The following is a 19,801-nucleotide window of genomic DNA, read 5'->3' as shown; positions in this document are numbered from 1 at the left end:
TTTATGGATTATATATTTTTCAATCAACACGCGTTTACTAACTGGTTGGGGTTCAACGAAACCACACCAAGAGCTTTTTTGAATAACTTGTTTTATTCTGTTAGTAGAATGAAAGCTGAAATGAATTCATATCAATCCATTCGTACACTTATTGGGAGGAAAAATATCCGATATGATTTGTTTTTAATTCGATCTGCCTCGCGAAAACTTGTGCGAGACAATGGGCAATTTTGTATTGGCGCTTGATGTGTTTTGGTAGAACCCCGACTAATTGTTCCTTTCCGGGTCATCCAAGAATTCCCTGGAGTATAGGTCTATACGCGTAACAAAAGGGACATTTTTCATTTTTAAGAATGGTTTATGCCCATTTTGATTCATATAGTCAAATTGTTTAGCCCTTCCGCAAACGTTTATTTTCAAGTCATCCAAGAAATCTCTGGAGCACATCACTTTACTTCTTTTACATGGATTTAACGTACAGATTTGGGTTTTTCCGCTCGATCCTGCCAAAACTAGTATAGAAAGAACTAAAAAGGTGTTGAAATATTTTTTTCGGATGTCCTAGGCCGTCCAAACTGTTCTGGAGTACATATCCTCGAATGCATAAGAAAATATCTCTAGAAACAAAATGTCCAAAGCTGAGAATATGTCCAAAAATATTTATGTAATCATAAGACATGAAATTATCGAGTTTTGAATTAACGTAACCTATTTCAGGGTCTCCAAAACGCAGTTCAGAACATACGATGTACCCGATCAACCAAGCCCTGAATGATGTATTCGTGCAGCGCTAAACATCTCAGCAGGTCTATTGAGCCGATAAGATTTCACTCATTACTTTCACAAGCTACTACATGTTAAGAAAATTATTTTGAGCTTTTTAGTGGAATGTCTCCACTTGTCATAAGACGAGTTTGTACAATCCCATTTAATTCCACCCTTAATTGTATCTTGACGGATTCGTATTTCGACCTCAACAGTAAGGCCGTCTTCAGTGTCTCGTACTTGACGTGTCTCGAGTCAAGTACGAGACACTGAAGACGGCCTTACTGTTGAGGTCGAAATACGTATCCGTCAAGATACAATTAAGTGGTGGAATTAAATGGGTTTGTACAAACTCGTCTTACGACAAGGGAAACTACTACACGCCTTTTTAATTCTCCAAAACGTCATGGAGTTCAAAACATGCGATCTACCCGATCAACCAAGTCCTGAACGATGTATCCACGCTTAACCAAAAGTCTCTGTTCAGGTGATTATAGAATGAAGCCCGTGGTGAATTTCAAATTCACCACACGTTTATCTACATACATTTCCATTTCCAAAAGCCCAAATCTGGCGTAATAGTTTTCGTACAGTGCCGAAACTCAAATTATGATTGTTCAGCATAACTAAGCAAACGATCTCCCATTATATCAGCCTCATACACGTTATGGATCTTTCATCTCGTGCTCTTGAAAAAAATATTGGAAAAGCACGTGGTCTACAAAATGGCCGATTTCTGGCTTCATTCTATAATCACCTTCACACAACTCATCGTCATCGCCGTCGTTTCTGCTGCTTAGTTTCATTGAAAGGAGAGCGCAAAAAAAAGCAGCGTGGGTAGCCGCTATCCATTCATGATATAGTTTTGTGTGCTTTGTGCCAACAACAGCCCGAACGCGTTGCTGCGTTCGGTTGGCAGTTTTGGCGCGCATCTTATCTAATTAGATTTAAATTTGAATGTTGTGCGCACGTCCCCAATTATTGTATATTGTTTGTAAATTCTTCCGTACTAAGAGTCGCCTATAAAAGACGACTCTGAAATGAATGTCCGTACAGTGTATCGAAAGTAACCTCCGAGCTGGCACGTTGTCTCTCGGAGGCAATTATTTAGAAGTCCAGTTCAGAAGCAGTCGTTTTCCTCATTCACTGCCCGGAAACCAACAGAAAAATAACACAACGTAGGGTCGTCCCACCCTGAACGAAACAGTCTTTAAAAAATGATTGGTGCATTTGTGATACAGAGAAAAAAAAAAGATATATCTTGAACAATTGTTGCATCCCAGTACAAGCACGAATTCGCTGAAGTATGGGCTTTCAGATCCTTGAGAGCGTTTAGCCTTTTTTAATCGCTTCAGATCATAACGCATACCTAACTAGCTGTTATCTTTTTTTAAAAGGTCCAGGCCCTTTTCATTCCCTAGAGTCAAATTAATTATACCTTAAAAGAAACCCTTCGAGGGCATCTAACAATTTATTGGACCATACGTCAACGGTTATTAGATATTTCCACGTGCTCTTTGCGATTCATAGAACCAAGAATAAGAATTAAACAAGAAACCAAATCCTATTTGATTTAAAAAGAGTACATAGATCTTTCGTTATGGGTATTAACCTTAAGGCCTGTACTAAAATTGTTGGATGTCCTGGAACGGAATATGCATTCAATTCATATCCAATTTGGTTCAAATGATCACTAAAATCATGTTGCATTTCTAAAAGGAGCAAATCTTCTTCTTCTTCTTCTTCTTCTTATTAGCATTACATCCCCACACTGGGACAGAGCCGCCTCGCAGCTTAGTGTTCATTAAGCACTTCCACAGTTATTAACTGCGAGGTTTCTTAGCCAGGTTACCATTTTTGCATTCGTAATATCATGAGGCTAACACGATGATACTTTTATGCCCAGGGAAGTCGAGACAATTTCCAATCCGAAAATTGTCTAGACCGGCACCGGGAATCGAACCCAGCCACCCTCAGCATGGTCTTGCTTTGTAGCCGCGCGTCTTACCGCACGGCTAAGGAGCAAATAGATGTTTCTTTATGTGTTTTCACTCACTGTATGTCGATTCTAAGAATTTTTTGAAGGCCTGGGACGGAATACGAAGCATTCAATTTATATCCAGTCTGGGTCCAATGAACTCTAAGAGCATTTCGCATTTCTACAAGCAGTAAATGAATCTTTCGTTACGTATATTGGTCTTAAGGCCTGCACTCCAATTCTTGGAAGTCTTGGATGGTCTGGAATGGAACTTGCATTCAATTCATGTCAAATTTTGCTCAAATGCTGGAAGCATGTACCAGTACCATTTCAAATAGGCCGATAATTGTTGGTTCATGCGTGGAGGCCTGAAAACCTAAACTTGGAATTCTTGGAATACTTAGAACATGTGATAATAGCATATCCAATTGTATGTCCAATGAAGGTCAATGAATTAAGAGAAAAACTAGTAATTAAGGAAAAAAATCTCTTTACATCACACTCTTTTCACACCCCCCAATAAGTGACGTATAAAGAAAATTCGAAAATTAGCATTAGCATTAGCATTAGCATTGAGCAATTCGCACAAATTCGTAGGTGGTACAAGCCAAGACTATTGTATGAGAGTAACATAATTTTCATCCGTTACCACAGATATTGATTTAGGACTAATCACTATCTCTTAGATGGAAGCATTGCACTTTCCAATAGTCAAGATCTGTCCTGGCCACGTCCTTGCGAATGCTGAGGAAGGAGAAGGATGGTTAGTTGGACACCTACTTAAGAAAGATGCAGAGAACTCTACGACCTCTCATAGGTGCCACGGGAGGTTTTGGGATTGTGTGGAAGGTTATAACAGTAGGAATCGTTTTGGTAGAACGTGAAACACAGAAATAACTAAGATAGAAATACAAAGTAGGAAAGGGACGAGCCTGGAATTGAACCCACGACCACGTATAAAGAAAATTCGAAAATCCGTCTAAAAAATTTTTTTGATTTCTCGACTAATCATGCAAAATGGAACAACTTTGCAAACATTTGATTACACGGCCGTGTAAAAAAAATCCGTGTTTAAAACAGAACCGGGTGTATTGTGTTTATTATACAGTAGAAGAAAGTCCAACCCCCTATTGCTTACCGTTTTTAATTAAATTACTTTTAGAATTTTCGAGAAGAATTTTAACAACTTCTTCGTATATGCTTTCTCGTGGAGATTTTTTCGATTATCATATTTCATCTTCTTCTTTTTCATGCAACATCAAAGCGCCAATAGGCCTTTTCATGTGACACTGCCGAGACTGCACTTGTTTACAACCGCTGAACAGGCCTGCAAGTCCGAAGCTGTCACTTTCATAGAAGAACTGTCAATTGACGATAAAATCAGCTGTTTTTAAACGTCTCGTGAAAAGGCCCATATTCTGGTCATATTTTGTTCGGGATTCACTCACGATATATTTTAATTTCTAGGCTACTAAACCATTTTGGGGCAACAACAAACAAATAATAGAAAAAAAGGGTTGACATTTGTTTTGTTGTCGCGACTATATTTAAGAATAATTTATGAGGTTAACTTGCAATTGTGAAACACCATCCTTCAAATTGTGTAGAGCATTTTTTTCATTTTTAGTTTGTAAAATATTGATTCTTATGATGAGTGAGCAGTTTTATCAGGCTAACTATCGTGTACTATTGTTTGCAACCAAAAATGAGGTAGAGCTTTAGGACCCAATTATTATTAATCAAATTATGCTTTCACATTCACTATAATTCGGCCAAACTTAATTTTTGGCCATATGATTCGTTTAGCAACTAACATTTTTCAGTCGCATGATGCGTTCGACCCGATGACATTTTCGTCCATATCACCTGTTTGATCAAACTATATTTCAGCCATATGACCCGTTAAAACAAATAAAAAATATCAAATCCATTTCTGCCAATCCACCATTTCGATCAAATGGAATTTTCGACTAAATTACATATTCGACTAACGAACATTTTCGGCGGTACGATCTGTTTTGATAAAAGACCCATCTTTGAGAGAAGAAGTTATTAATTCTAAAAATTCGCATCAATAATGAATCAAAAAGAAAAACCGTATTTTTTAAACGGAATTTTCGGCCAAATTAACGATTCGGCCGAATGATTTTTTCTGACAAATGACCAATTCAGCCGTATGTCTATTTCGACCTATTTCACTTTCTGCCGAGCGACATTTTCGGCAAACCGTTTTCGGACTAATAACCGTTTCGGCCAAACGATATCGTATCTTAGCGATCGATAGCGTATCGATAAAGTTCGTAAGTTGTGTGCGAGGAATGGTTCTACTATTCATGCGTGGAAGTTACTGAGGGAATAGCCGGAACCAGTTGAATCAGTTGTCCAGTCAGTGTGTACAGCTATATAGCTGAAGCCTCCTTGAAGATTCTCGGGCAACGGTACCAGCGAAAAACCCACTCCCATAGGACTGTTGAAATATAAGATCAAACGGGAATTAAAAACGGTTGCAAAAAATGAGGAGCAGAAGGATTTGAAACAAAAGTTTATAGAGGAGCTGTTCTGAAGCTTAGAAGAGTTGGAAAGATTTTGAGAAGACGTCTATTGTTTCACAGTGGATTAGACATAAGGGTCGTGATGAGGTGGCTCAAGATTCCGACGCGGTTGAGGAAAACCTACCGGAAAGAATGTAGGGCTTCGTCTATAGACCTAGATAACAGCCAATACGACAAGCAAGCCAGCAACATTATTCGCATAGTGGAAGGCAAAGCATATTTCCTAATTTCGCTCTCTCGAACGCAGCAAACGCGATAGATGATTCTTCCGATAAATCCAGGATCTGGGCCACATACGGTCAAGTGGCAAATACTAAATCGCTTAATACCGGAACAGGAACCGAATTCCATCGAAGAAGACAAATTGTGTCTTAAACAGGCGTCAGCTGGCCGCTAAGCAATCGGTAGGGGAAAAAACCCCAAAACGCTCACCAACCACCACCTATGAGCGATATGCCGCCATCTCGGCTTGCTGCCTATTCTTGTCCGTTTACGCATCTGGGTGTGGATTACTTCGGCACGATTTTGATAACCGCTGATCGCAAAATCGAGTAATTCTGGGTCCTTATAGCAACCTCCCTGACCATCCGTGCAATCCACTTGGAAATTGCACACACACTCAGTATCTATTCCTGTATCCTAGCTTTACGAAACGTCATTGCAAAAAGAGGTACACCGGCAATTATCTACAGCTTATCCTTTTTCCGGAGTTCTAGCAGAGCTGAGGAAGTCATTATCTAGAATATTTTTTAAGGATCGGATGATGGCCGCGTGCATTGCGGCGCATACCACATGGGGTTTTAACCCACCGGTGTCCCCACACATTGATGAACCGTAATCCAGGCCACTAATTAGTATACCATTGGATGAAGACGACTCCCAGTTGTTTACCCCAAATCCCTTCTTATTTGGATCGTCCATCGGTTTGCAGTCGTGGGTAACGATAGTCCTGCCGCACTCAAAAATTACTGGAATCCTCCTCAACGTTTGGTCAATCAATTCCCAATAATGAAGATTGGGAGGAAAATTCGCATTTATTTATTTATTATTAACTCCCATGTACCAATCAAATTTTTTTTGACATCAGATAAGAATATCACTGGGTGTTAATACTTTCCTACTTTTCTGCTACACTTAAATTTTTCCAGCACATTTGTAGGTGAGAAATCAAGAAGTCTATTTTTCAATCTGCGAACCAGAAGGATGAGTAATTGAGTATTCCCCGATTTAAACCAGGACATTCCTAGACAAACTATTGGTATCTCTGAAGACAGCATTAATCATAAACTAGCTGGTGTTGAAGAAAGATTCTCCCTCATCCAGGACATGCGAATTGAAACTTGGTGAGAGAATTCCATTATATACATATATTTACCAAATTATATTGAAACTATATTATATACTATAAAAAATAACCATCAGGGCACCCTATTGAAGCGATTTGGATAGGAAGAGTGGAATCGCCAACTGTCTGTTGTTAACATCTCGTGAATAAAGGGCGGGCTCTTCTCCCCATCTATTGGGTCAATCTGGGAAACGAGGGCTAGATAATATTATTGTATGTCGAACTTTCTTCTGGAAGGAGATTCTCTATTCATCCCGTGGATTCGCGTAAGTGTTTCTGCTTATGGAACCACCCCACCCATTTTGGCCCTTCATACAGGAGTTTGATGAAATACAAACAATAATCTAATCATGATCAAATCATTTGTCAGATATGGCCAGTGCTATCGGCAGGTGCCTTGCTGCAATAGATGGTAGTATCATTATCATCATCATTTAAATTTTTCCAGCACGAAAAATCTTCGCCAAAGATCCCAAATTCAGTTATCATTGCAAGCACAGCTGATGAGGTCATGATAAAGCAACCACCGCGAGAGGTTAACAAAAACAAACTCAATTACAAAAGAAGGCTCGACCTCGAGCATCACAAAGTTGATCCAAATTTAAAAAGCGAGTCATTTCGTAGCCTAGTTAACATAATCGAATAATAATTTGGCGATGATTTTCTGTTTTTGTTCGCTTTGATGTTCTTCGAAGACTAATCTACTAATCCACCCAAATAAGGGCACCTCTATCGATGGTGCAAGTAATTACCTTTCTTGAGATTCCGCGTTAGAGCTGCCAGTGTTGGCACACACCGTTGGCTGTACCAGTAGCGTTGAAATCTCGCCTCTCCGTCATATTGGTTGTATCCATCAAGCAGAAAAGCGATCAAGGTCTTCCAATATCAAACAAACACAAAGTAGGTAGGTACCCACATTGGAAGTGAACGATTTAAGGCTGCCGCCGGCTGGTGAGCCTGCATCTCTAATGGAACGTAAAATTACGACGTCGTCGTCACCCGAAGGAGGCCTCCTATTGTGGTGATTGCGTCAAATTATGTCACCCGGAGGAACGGCGTCTATCAATTCAACCGACGCAATAATGGCGTTGCTTTGGCCCCTGATTCGATGAGTGTTGGGCGGGACTTGGGTTGTTTGTCGATATGATATTTTAATTAGACCCTAGATCTTGTTTGACTGTATTTAAAAATGTACGAGCACTCACTCACATGTCGGCAACTCAAGTAAAGCCGAACGTTTTAATGGGGCATTGTTTGATATAGTGAAGGAGCGTTAATTTGTCCGATTATTTAGAGCGCCATGAACGTTTTGAAGGACATTGCATGGTGATTCATACATTTAGAATGAATTTAAGCTGGAGCTCTCACATTAGCTTAGAGACATTTGCAATTTTTTAACCTGAATCCTATGTTAACAAAAATTCACCTAAAAATCGGATATGATGACAGAAAGCGGCTTCCAAAAGAGTTACTTCATAAGCATGACTCTGTTGGCGAAAGGATTTCAAGCATATGCTTACGAAAATGTAAAATTGATGCAATCAAAAAATGGTCTTGGACGATGGAAGCATGGCCCCACGGTTGGGAAATTTTTTGATAGTTTAGCTTGCGTTGAAAAGGTATTTTTTATAGCAGCCAGAGGCCACCATCTGTCACACGCTCTCCGGTTTATGGACTCTTTATTGCTATGGAGCTACGTGAATAATATAAACCCGTAATTATGACAATTATTAACCGAACAATTATCTTCCATTTAGGGCACAACCGATTGAGATTGCTTCACGTGACGAATTGCTCTGAATAGGCACACATAGAAGGGTTTCACCACTTCAAGTAATTGAAGTAGTGACAAAGGTAGCGCAGCCCGGTGGTCTGGCAAAGAGTGTTACTACTTTGAAGTACGTGCTTCGAATTCGAGGCGCCATGTAGTATAATTATCACCTCAGTTGAAAAAGTGTGGGAACTTTAATAGTTGTGCTAACCTTTCAGATCGATAATTTGTTCTCATATGCAAATTAAATTTACATGAATCACGCGTGGCCATTGGCAATCACTTTAGCATTACCAAGGGGATGAAGAAAAGTTGACGTCCAAGCATAAGAATAATCCACATGGCAGTGTTGAAAAAACGTACAAAATGGTCGAAAAACCACTAATAGGAGATGAGTTGTATTATTTACATGCATTTACATTAAATTAGTTGGTTGTCTCAGCACACTCAAACAAGCATCATTTTATCCGATTTTTATTTCGCAATTTTCGTTCAGTAGGATTGACGAAAAATATATTGTTTTATTCATCACGGCTACTCTCCTCCATGGAGTTCAAAGTTGTGTCTCTTAAATCAAACTGTACTTACGAAAATATCCCCAATCGAACCCGAGCAACGTACCTGGAAATAGAAGCGAAGAAGCGAAAACAATCGATTAGAATTTGTATACCGGGCCATCTGATGTGCCATCCTGAGCTGGATGGCTTCGTGTTGGAAGCTAAATATAAAGTCATCAATATGCAATCGAGAAGTGCGCAGTTTGAGCTCTCCGGCTTACTCCGTTTCAGTCGGTGGTTATCCTCTCCGAAGTCATCAATAAGTCAGAACGATTCGAAATTACTTATGCATACGAACATAGAGCAGGGACCCCCTCCCCCACTCACCTGCACTTGCCGGAGCAGATTGTTTTGTCGATTTATGGCACCTGAAAGATTTATTCGACAAAGTAGAGCACATACGAATTTAGATAGCTGGTTGTTCAGGAGTGGGTTCTGATGGTTGATTTGAATTTCGCAAACATCCGGCTGCTAGGTGGCATGTTGGAGGAATACAAGAGAACATCATCATATACGATGTCGATTTCGATAACTGTGAAGAGTGACAAGAACAGGACTTCTGACGATGGTGAAACGTTTCCCTGAAGTCTAGCTCATAGGATGGTTATTACTACGGTCTTCAAATTAATGATCAATAATGCATAAATGATTATGATACTACAAGTGGTAAGCGATGAAACTAAATCGGTTTTCGAAAATCGATGATTCAGTTTCACTGCTCACATCTTTTTAATTTTTTTTTCGGCATTGTGGTCGCGGATGGAGAACCTTACCTTAATAGTTTTTATATATGCAATAAAATTGACTTCAAAAAATCATAACTCCTCAACAGAGTATATTTCGAGGTAACTGAATGGTGTATGTCAAGCTTCGTGACATTCCGGGAGCCTGGTTCTTCTGAGAAATGGCCAAATTTTTGTGTGATCTGAAACCCATCTAGCGAAGAATCATACATCATAATTCATGATCAATTGAGCATATTTCACGGCACTTGGTATGTTCTGGAGACGTTTTGTGGTGCGACTCTGTTCCCCGGTTAAGCTTTCTTATATAACAAAATATGATCAATAGATTATACCACTTATATGGGGTTTACAAAGGGATGGATATTATAAAGCTTATTTTCTTTTATTTTTGAAAATATGCATATGTATATATGATAACATTGAGTGCTTAAATTCTTTCTTTGCTCACTTTATGCAGTTGCAAACATTACGATCCATTAATAATATTTTATCGTCTAGAAATTAAATAATTTATTGGAAGACCTCTAGAATTTTTTGTTTTTTTTCTATAATCAGCTTTGGATATTATCTTCAAAATTCCAGGAATTCTTTAGAAATTTCATTTAGGAGTTCTACAGAAACATCCTTTGATTTTTTTTTTTTTGAAAAAATCGTCAAGGTGAAATTTTTTTTATTGCTCCTCGAAATATAATTTTTGGACAAAACAAATCCGAGGGCGGTGGGAACATAATAGTTTTTAAATATTTGTACCGGCCTTATCGATTCTTGTAAAAAAACCAAACCTACAACTTGCATGCTTTCTCCGAAGAAAGTTTTTAAAGTTGTGATTCAAAGTCACAGAAATTAGAAAAAAATCTTACCTCCTAGAATGCTACCCACTCAGTTTTTAATTCTGCAGCTCGGCAAAAATCCCGGCAAAAATGACGTTTGTTAGCTGATTTACGGCAAATAATTTGCTGATTTTCAGCAACTTTGATAGAAATCTCGTAAAAAAAAAAGTTTGCTGGTGCAAGGCTGTGCAAAACTGGGTAAAAGATTAGGGGAGGAGGTTCGGTTATGGGCACCCTTTTGTGTTTGGTCCATAACATTGGCCCTGGTTGATCTTATGTCGACATTTGCATAGCAATCGAAAGCTAAACTTAAAACCTTACTACTAGCAAAGAAATTAATATGATTTCATCGATTTAGAAAAAAATATTGACAATTTAGAAAATTTGACATTTTTGGACATTTTCATTTCGTGGTTCGGTTGTGGGCACCCTTGAAAACTTAGCTAAAAATAAAGAAGCATGAATTAAAACCACCCAGATTTAAAGACAAGGAATAGTTTATTCATTCTAAAAGCCAGGAGACGCTAAAAAACTCAAATCAATTCACCTAGCAGTGATGATGCCTCCCTCGGTGCATTAAGGAGGATGTTGAAAAAAATCACATAAGAAAGGTCTAAAATAGCACTTTAGGTAAATGGATTTTAATTTTTCATTGATTTACGTTTTATTGGTATGCATCACAGTCAAAAAAATCCTGATTAATCACCCTAGCGGCAATAGTGCCTTTCTCGTTCATTTCAAAAAATAATATTTTGGCCATAAATTTTGATCCCATAGTCCGATCTGACCAATTTTCAATAGGAAACAATGGGAAAGCATTCCCAACTTGTTGCAAGCAAATCGGTCAATGCTTTGTTCCAAAAAGTGTGTGTATAATGACCAGACATGCCCAAAGAACAAAAATATTAAATAAACTCATTATTTCGAACAATTATGTCAAACTAATTATAAAAACTGCCTTAAAACGTTATTAAAAATAAGTTAAGGGACAAGTAAAACGATATTGAATGATTTATGAATAAAATGAGGGTGCCCATAACCGAACCAATAAAGGTGCCCACAACCGAATTTCGCAGCCTTTTTGGAACGAGAAGAAAAAAAATTCGCTCTAAAATTTTGATGGCAATCGACATTGGGCCTCAAAATATATTAAATTTACTGTGTAAATACGCATTAGAACTCACTTTTTGAATTAAATCCTTTAATTTATGACACTTTGAAAAAGGCCAAAAAAAAACTTTCGTGTTGTTTTTCTTGTACGAAAAATTTGTTTCTTTCTAGTTCAAAGTAGAGATGCCCATCCGGTTTGTTATTGAGCACAAAACATAATGCTATTATAGCAAAAAATGACGGTTGTCAGAATGACAGCATCTCTTATCTGTCAAAAGATACATAGGGGTGCCCATAACCGAACGGTGCCCACAATCGAACCTCCTCCCCTAACATTTTGCTGAGATCCCCTTAAAAAAAATATGTGTGTGTACTTTCATCATATCGAAAGACTTCGCGAAATCAGTTGTGATCTAGTCTGGTATAATTTTTTTAGAATAAAAATGGGTCTGCATTATGATTCAAAAGAAAGTTTTCGCGTCCCTCAATGATCAACCCATGGCCCCCTCTGAGGGTCGCGATCCACAGTTTGAGAAACTATGCCTTAGAGAATTCTTAAGGAAATTCATTCATGCATTCTAGCAGGAATTCTTCAGGAATTCATTCTACAACTTCTACGGATGTTAATTTCTTCGAAAATTTATTTAGCCAATTCCTTGAAGTATACTTTCTAGCATTTTTTCTAAAAAATTTGTCAGAAAATACTTTACAAAAAACTTCGGAATTTTCTTTAGGATTTCCGTCTGAAAATCTTTTAGAAACTCTGTCATAAAATTTTTCGGAAATTATTTCTGGATATCTGCTAAACATTCCTCTAGGTATTCCGCTGGAAACTCGTACATCAGTTCATTTCCATTCTTTGGAGAATTCGGAAAAATCATTCCATTGAATCATTCGAAATTCCCTCCAGAAATTCTTAAAAGTAGAGGAAATTCTAGGGACATCCGAAAAAAATCCTGTAGGAATTTTCCTATAAATTTCTAAAAGAATTTCGGAAAGAACTCCAGAAGAAATGTCTGACATTCTATATAGAGGTCTCTTGGAAATTTCTTCAGAAATTTAATCGAAAATACTACTAGGAATTCTTTTGAAAATTCCTTCGGAATATTTTCTAATATTTGCTTCCAGAACTCCTTTGGAAATTCTTCAGGAATCTCTTTGAAAATTATTTCAGGTGAAATATTCGAAGGAAATGATAAATCAAAGTGGGTCTTAAAGTAATTTTGGATTGAATTTTCATTGAAATTTAAGAAGGATTTTTTAAAAATATATCCGAAGAAATTCCCCGCTGAATAAGAAGAAAAATCTGATGGAATTCTTGAAGGGAAATCCGAAAGAACTCCGTAAGGAGATTTTAACGGAACACCTAGATGAGACAATTTAAAAGATATTTTTTTGTATGTGAATATTCTGGAAAAACTCCGTGAGGTTTTTTTTGGAGGATTGCTGAAAATATTTCTCGGGGATTTTTTGAAGATTTTTTTCAAGAAGAGCCTGAAGGGATTTTTGAAAGAATTTCAATCGGAATTTCCGACGACATTTCATAATACCTCCAGAAATTCCTCTGACAATGCAAGAACTTCTTCAAAAATTTATCCAAAAATTTATGAAATTGAAATACCTGATTTAAAATTCACAGAAATTTGGCGTGTATATTCAAATGTAATGAAAGACAAGCTCAGTGTTCTAGTTGCTATCGTTTCTGCTCATGAGCAGGAGTTTGAGGGTACAATTCCATGGTCGAACCTTCCCTACTTTGTATTTCTATCTTAGTTCTTTCTGTTATAACCTTCCACACTAGCAATTCCAAAACCTCCCGTGGTACCTATGAGAGGTTGTACAGTTCTCTGCATCTTTCTTAAGTAGTTGTCCAACTTACCATCCTTCCCCTTCCTCAGCATTCGCAAGGACGTGGCCAGGACAGATCTCGACTGTTGGAATGTGCATTGTTTTCATCTAAGAGATAGTGATTAGTCCCAAACTAATATCTGTGGTAACGGATGAAAGTGGTGCTACCATAGACAAACAGACGTAACTCTGTGTGGAAATCAACTAAAAAAATTTCGTCAAAGAAATCCTAGCGCCATCTGTTGCACAATCTACTCGAAACAATGATGCATTTGGATTTGACGTTCAAATGCTAAAAGCAACGCCTTGAGTATCTACTGCTACAGCATCGCCTTTGCATCTATGCGATCAGTGCTGCTATGGTGATAACTTGTATTTGTTTATTAGATTCATAGTAGCCGTCAAATGTCTGAGACCAATGGAAATAAAGGTCAGCGATTTGGTTATCGAAAGAATGGCAAAAATACAACATCAATAACCAATTTGAAGTCATGTTGATGGAGGTGGTTTACTATTCTTTATTCCGCATAACAACAGGAGGAGTAGGGTGGCTCAAAAAACACTTTTTCAAATTTTTTGATGGGCCGCCCTCTTTTTCGGTTCTTATTGATGCCCTGATGCTCTGGACAAAATTTCAGCCAAATCGGTCAACGTTTGGGCGGTGCTAAACTCGTTGGAAGTTTATATGGAAAAATGGTTGCAGAAACATCCAAAAACAGTGATTTGCAGTTGGACGGCACAATTTACGATCAAGAACCATGATACTCATTCAGTTCTTGTAGAATTAAATACAGAATGTTATGCTGAAAACCGCGAGAAGATTAGAGTTTGTTAGGCAAAGATATTAGCATTTTACTGGAGTGTTGTAGGGGTGAATTTATTTCTTTTCAAAGGTAAAAGAAACGAAATTTGCTCAAACCCCACTTCAGAGAAATGCTAATAACTTAGCCGGGAAAACTCTAATCTTCTCGCGGTTTTCTGCATAACATTCTGTATTAAATTCTCCAAGATCTGAATGAGTATCATTGTTCTTCATCGTAAATTGTGCCGTCCAACTGCAAATCACTGTTTTTGGATGTTCCTGCATACATTTTTTCATATAAACTTAAAACGATTTTAGCACCGCCCAAACGTTGACCGATTTGGCTGAAATTTTGTCCAGAGCATAAGGGCATCAAATAGAACCGAATAAGAGGGCGGCCCATCAAAAAAATTGAAAAAAGTTTTTCCGATACTAATTTGAGCCACCCTAAGGAGGAGTTAAACCATAAGAGGAAGTAATAAAACTGTACGCAGTTCGATTGAAAGCGATGTCCATTTTTAAGTAACAAAAATATGACTTTAATCAAACTACACTAGTTGAATATTCTTGTTTTTACCGGGATTCAGAATAAAACTCATGTATCAGTTCATACATGACCAAAACCCTACCAAAACTAGTTGCTCAATAATTTACTACTATTGGTATTTGGGGTACACGACGTCGTCCATCCACTTTGGTCGTCTGCTGACAGGGAAGTGAGAATTTTGCTCTTTTCTTGTGGTGCAAGGCTGATGATCACCTCTTCGCCAAGATGCTGCCGAATCAATGTCCGAAATGTCATTCAAGTAAAATGTAGAATGCTTCTCCCCGGAGCATAACAAACCGTTTGATAGACCAATGGAAAAATATTGCAAACTGATCGGCAACGACTTTTTGCTAACTAAATCATTTATTTTCAATTTTCATTTACTCTCATACAATAGTCTGGGCTTGTACCACCAACGAATTTGTGCGAATTGCGCAATGTTAATGCTAATATATTAATGATTGCTATATATATTATAAAATAGGAATATTTGAAGAATTCTTGGAGAAATTCTCGGAGAATTTCTTGGAGGAATTCCCGGAGAAATACTTGGAGGAATTGCCGGATGAAATCCTGGAAGTATTTCCGGAAGAAATCCTGGAGGACTTCTCGGAGCAATTCCTGGAGGAATCGAAGAATTCTCGGAGGAAATATCGGATGATCTCCTGGCCGAAATTTCGAAAGAATTCTTAAAGGAATTCCCAAAGGAACTCCTGGAGGAATTACTGAAAGAATACACAGAGCAAAAATTCCGGAGGAAATACCAGAAGAATTCTTGGAGGAATTCTCCGAGGAATTCTTGGAAAAATTCCTGGTGGGGGTTTCGAAAAAAATCCTTGTGGAGTTTTCGAAAGAATTCTTGGAGTAATTCCCGAAGCAACTCCTGAAGGAATTTCAGGAGGAATTCTTGGAGGAATTTTGGAAGGAATTCTTGGTGGCATTTTTGGAGGACTTTCTGGAGGAGATACTGAAGGAATTTCCGGAAGAATTCCTGAAGGAATTCCCGAAAAAAGTCCTAGAGGAATTCCTGGAGGATTTCCCTGAAGAATTCCTGGAGAAATTTTCTGAGGAATGCCTGGAGGAAATTCCTAACGAATTCCAGGCGGAATTCCCTGGAAAATTCCTGGAGGAATTCTTGGAGAAAAACTCGCAAAAAATCTTGGAAGAATTCCCGGATGAAATCCTGGAGGTATTTCCGGAGGAATTCTAGGAGCAATTTCCAGAGCAATTCCTGGAGGAATTCTTGGAAGAATTCCCTGGTGAAATCCTGGAAGTATTTCCGGAGAACTCATGGATAAAATCCTGAAGGAACACCCGTATGAATTCCTGATGGGATTTTCAAGGGAATTCCTGGAGTAATTCCCGAAGAAACTCCTTTTCATATTTCCGGAAGAATTCCCGGAGGAATACTTAAAGTAGCTTCCGGAACAATTCTTGGTGAAATTCTCGGAGGAATTCTTGGAGGAAATCCCGGAAGAACATTTGGAGGGTTTCCCGGATGAAATTTTTAGAGGAATTCCTGGAGGAATAATTGGAGGAACTCCCGGATGAAATGCTGGAGGAATCGTTGGAAGAATTCTCGGAGGAATTATCGGATGATCTCCTGGCGGAAATTTCGAAACAATTCCTAAAGGAATTCCCGAAGCAACACATACAGGTAAGATGGTCCCATGCACGAGAAAGACACAATCACCGCTAGGCGGATTAATCAGGTTTTTTTTTCTGTGAATTTCTTCGTAATTCCATCGGGAAATTCTTCATATTTTGCTAGGAGAAAGTTTTGCAGTTACCTCGGAAAACTTTTCGGTATTTTTAGGGAACTTCATCAAAGTTTCTTCCAGGAATTCATCGGAATTTCTTTCGGAAATTCTTCAAAATTTCAATGGTGATATCTTCGGAATTTTCTGGGGCAATGCTTTGGAATGTCGAGATTCTTTGCAAATTGTTTAGTAAATTCTTCGAAATTCTTTAGAAAAGCTTTCCATAATTCTTTTGAGAAATCCCTCGGAATATCTTCAGGAAATTCTTCGGTTTTCCTTGAATTTTTTTTTTCATAATTGTTTTTCGACGCTTTGTACGGTATCCGCTTGCAAAATTTAACAATTTTTTTTTCTAAAAATTATTCTGATTTTTTGATGATGGTGCTTTTCGGACCTTTTAGTCTTCATGACAAGCTAAAGCAGGTTTTGCGATTCCGGAGACGAGCCAGCCAAGGGCTGAAAGTCTCCTTAATAAAGACAAAAAAAAAGGTTTTGCGTCTACTATCTGACGTTTCGGCGTATGTTTTAAATTCTTCAGGGATTTGGAGGTGAAAATAAACATTGTCTGGATAGTAGACGCAAAACCCGTTTTAGATTGTAATAAAGTCAACAAATATATCTCCTAATTTTGTTCTTCCGAAAAAAGAAAGGAAATTCTTTGAAAAACATTTCGCTAATTTTCTCTGGACATTTTGCAAAATTTCTATTATCGGAACTTCTTCACAATTTTTTAGAAAAGCTCTTCGGAATTTCTTTGTTTCTTTTTCTGGAAAATTCCTTGACATTTTTCCTAAGGATTCTTTGTAATTTGCTCGGGAAATGTCGCTAACTGTTTTGAGAAACGTTTCTGAATTTCATTTGGATTTTTTTTTATTTCTTCGGGAAATTCAGTATTTCCGAGAGATATTTTTCAAAATTTCATCGAGAAATTCGTCGGATCTTCCTCGGTAATCTCTTCGAAGTTTCTTTGGAAAATTCTTCTGAATTTCCCGGAAAATTTTTTTGGGAGCTCTGCTTTACTTTCTCAGGACATTTGAATAACTTTATCAAAAAATTTCTTTGCGTTTTCTTGGCAGGAACACTTCCGCTACTAAGTACTGGTTCAAAGCCGAGAAAAAAAATGAGGGCATATTTCAGTGATACTAAAAACATGTTTTCTTTTATTTCATCTTTAGGACACTGCACGAACGAAATTCTCTCTCTTTGGTTCTTCATCAAAGTTAGAAAACAACAAGGACAGAAAATATCAATTTTGGCAGTTAATGGCCTTGTTGTTTTCAAATTTCTTTGTAATGAGAAAATGGTAAAGCTCGTCCGTGCTGAACTACAGCTAACTTGAACCTACTCACACTCATGTCAAAGTGATCCAGATTCATCAAAATCGTGGTCATTGTGGGGTTTGAGTAAGTTACAATCGGCGTGCGACAACGCGTCAATCGGTGAGCAGCAAGCCATGACTCGGCCTCTTCTCGTTAGGTCTCCGTGGCGTGCATATTCACCCACGGAGAGCTGCTGTCAAGGTGGTTTGTATTGATACAAAGCGCGTCTGGAAGACTGATGAGCGATTCCAAGCAACAGCATCAAAATTTAAGAAAATTTTTAATTCATGATTTTCTATTGAGTTGAAACTTTGCACAGTTTTTCAATTTCATCTAAATCGTCATTTTTCGATATCAAATCTTCATATTGAGTCACGACTAACTTTTCAAAAGGGTGTATGTGAAAATGGTTCAAAAATATTTAAAAAGCTGCACAGCAAAAACGGAATGTTCGATTGTTATGATTTTTTCAGCAAAGTTAGACAACTAAATGGTGATTCTTAAGAAAATGTGCACAGTAAAAAAATTTGCCTTTAAAAATATCATTTTTGTCACAAAACTCAAATATCTCAAAACCCTATCTTTTTCGAATTTTTTAGGAAAAACGGTCCGTTTTATTAGCTATCTATCATAAAAATTTGGTGATGGTAAACTAATAAACAAAAAAGTTATGACATTGCAAAAATTTCACAATTTTCACACATAGTAAACAAAAAAAAATTTCCGTGTATTTTTTTTTCAAGAATCTCAGTGTGATGCTGATTTTATTGTTATGGGCCTTGCGTGAGTTAAACAAGTTGTTTGTATGATATTCCATATTTATGTATTCATCGATATTATGTATATTATATGTATAAATATTATATGTATAAATAAATAAAATGAATTAATATTATCCTAAGTATTAAATTAAATGTGGCAGTTACACAATGTTGTTATAGAAACTCTAAGAGTTTTGGGTTTGAATTTTGGTATGGGTTATGATATCATGAAAACAGTTTATTAATACTTATTTTTATTTATTTTTATTCAAATTTTTAAAATATCGAACACTTTTGAATTATTATCAGCACAGTTTGAGTATAGTTTTGCTTTAATTTTATTTTCCGACAATGGAATGAAACAGTGAAATTTTTGGGTTCCTTGGATCGTTTTCGCGTTATTAAATTGCTCGCTGAGCTCTGAAGCCTTTTATTTCGTACTCTTCAGTAGTAGTAAAACAAAATGATAATTTGGTTAAATCTTTTTCTTTTCTACGTTCTTTGGCTAAACTTGCTCTTGTGGCCATGCGCTTTATTGTTCCTCCAATAGCATCACAAGGTCCTTTGCCATGTGATGTAGCAAAAAAATGCCATTCTGCATCAATTCCGTACATTGATTTAAATTGACATAGGCTCGAAAAATTCTTACGATTTTTGTACTGCGACGCTGCTCCATCAGACATGAAATATATCTTTTTGACTTCTTTATGCTTATCAACGCGTAAAAAGTTAATCATTTTTTCAATGAACAAGTTTACGGATACTGAATCGTGTCTTAAATCTTCGGAAATTATAATAAAACTTAAGTGTTCAATTTGCGTACTTCCATTAAAATAAATAACGAATGGATGAGTTGTAGCTTGTTGTACGTTCCAGTGATGGGACTGCACTTCATCTTGCAATACAAAGCTGTAATTTTCAGAAAAATCACAAATGACTAAAAATTCACCGTTTTGTAATGTATTTTTCGTATTTTTTAAAAAGCTGGATTGTTCTGTTTTAATGAAATCGCGAGGGATTAAACTTTCTAATTTCAAGCAAAAATATGACACAAACTCATCTACAGGTTTTACAATAGTTCCTATGTCACACCTATCCGTGGTCACCCAT

The 19,801-nt window shown here is 37.3% G+C and overlaps 1 protein-coding gene across 6 annotated transcripts in view; it reads right to left on the bottom strand.

The window, feature by feature from the left end:
* LOC134226601 (SH3 and multiple ankyrin repeat domains protein 1) overlaps positions 1–19,801 on the bottom strand; it is a 425,678-nt gene that overhangs the window by 155,248 nt on the left and 250,629 nt on the right. The window lies entirely within an intron of this gene.

This window comes from Armigeres subalbatus, chromosome 3 (assembly GCF_024139115.2).
Source record: "Armigeres subalbatus isolate Guangzhou_Male chromosome 3, GZ_Asu_2, whole genome shotgun sequence".
Lineage (NCBI taxonomy): Eukaryota > Metazoa > Arthropoda > Insecta > Diptera > Culicidae > Armigeres > Armigeres subalbatus.
The sequence above is the reverse complement of the archived record's forward strand: the minus strand, read 5'-3'. Positions and strand labels throughout refer to the sequence as shown.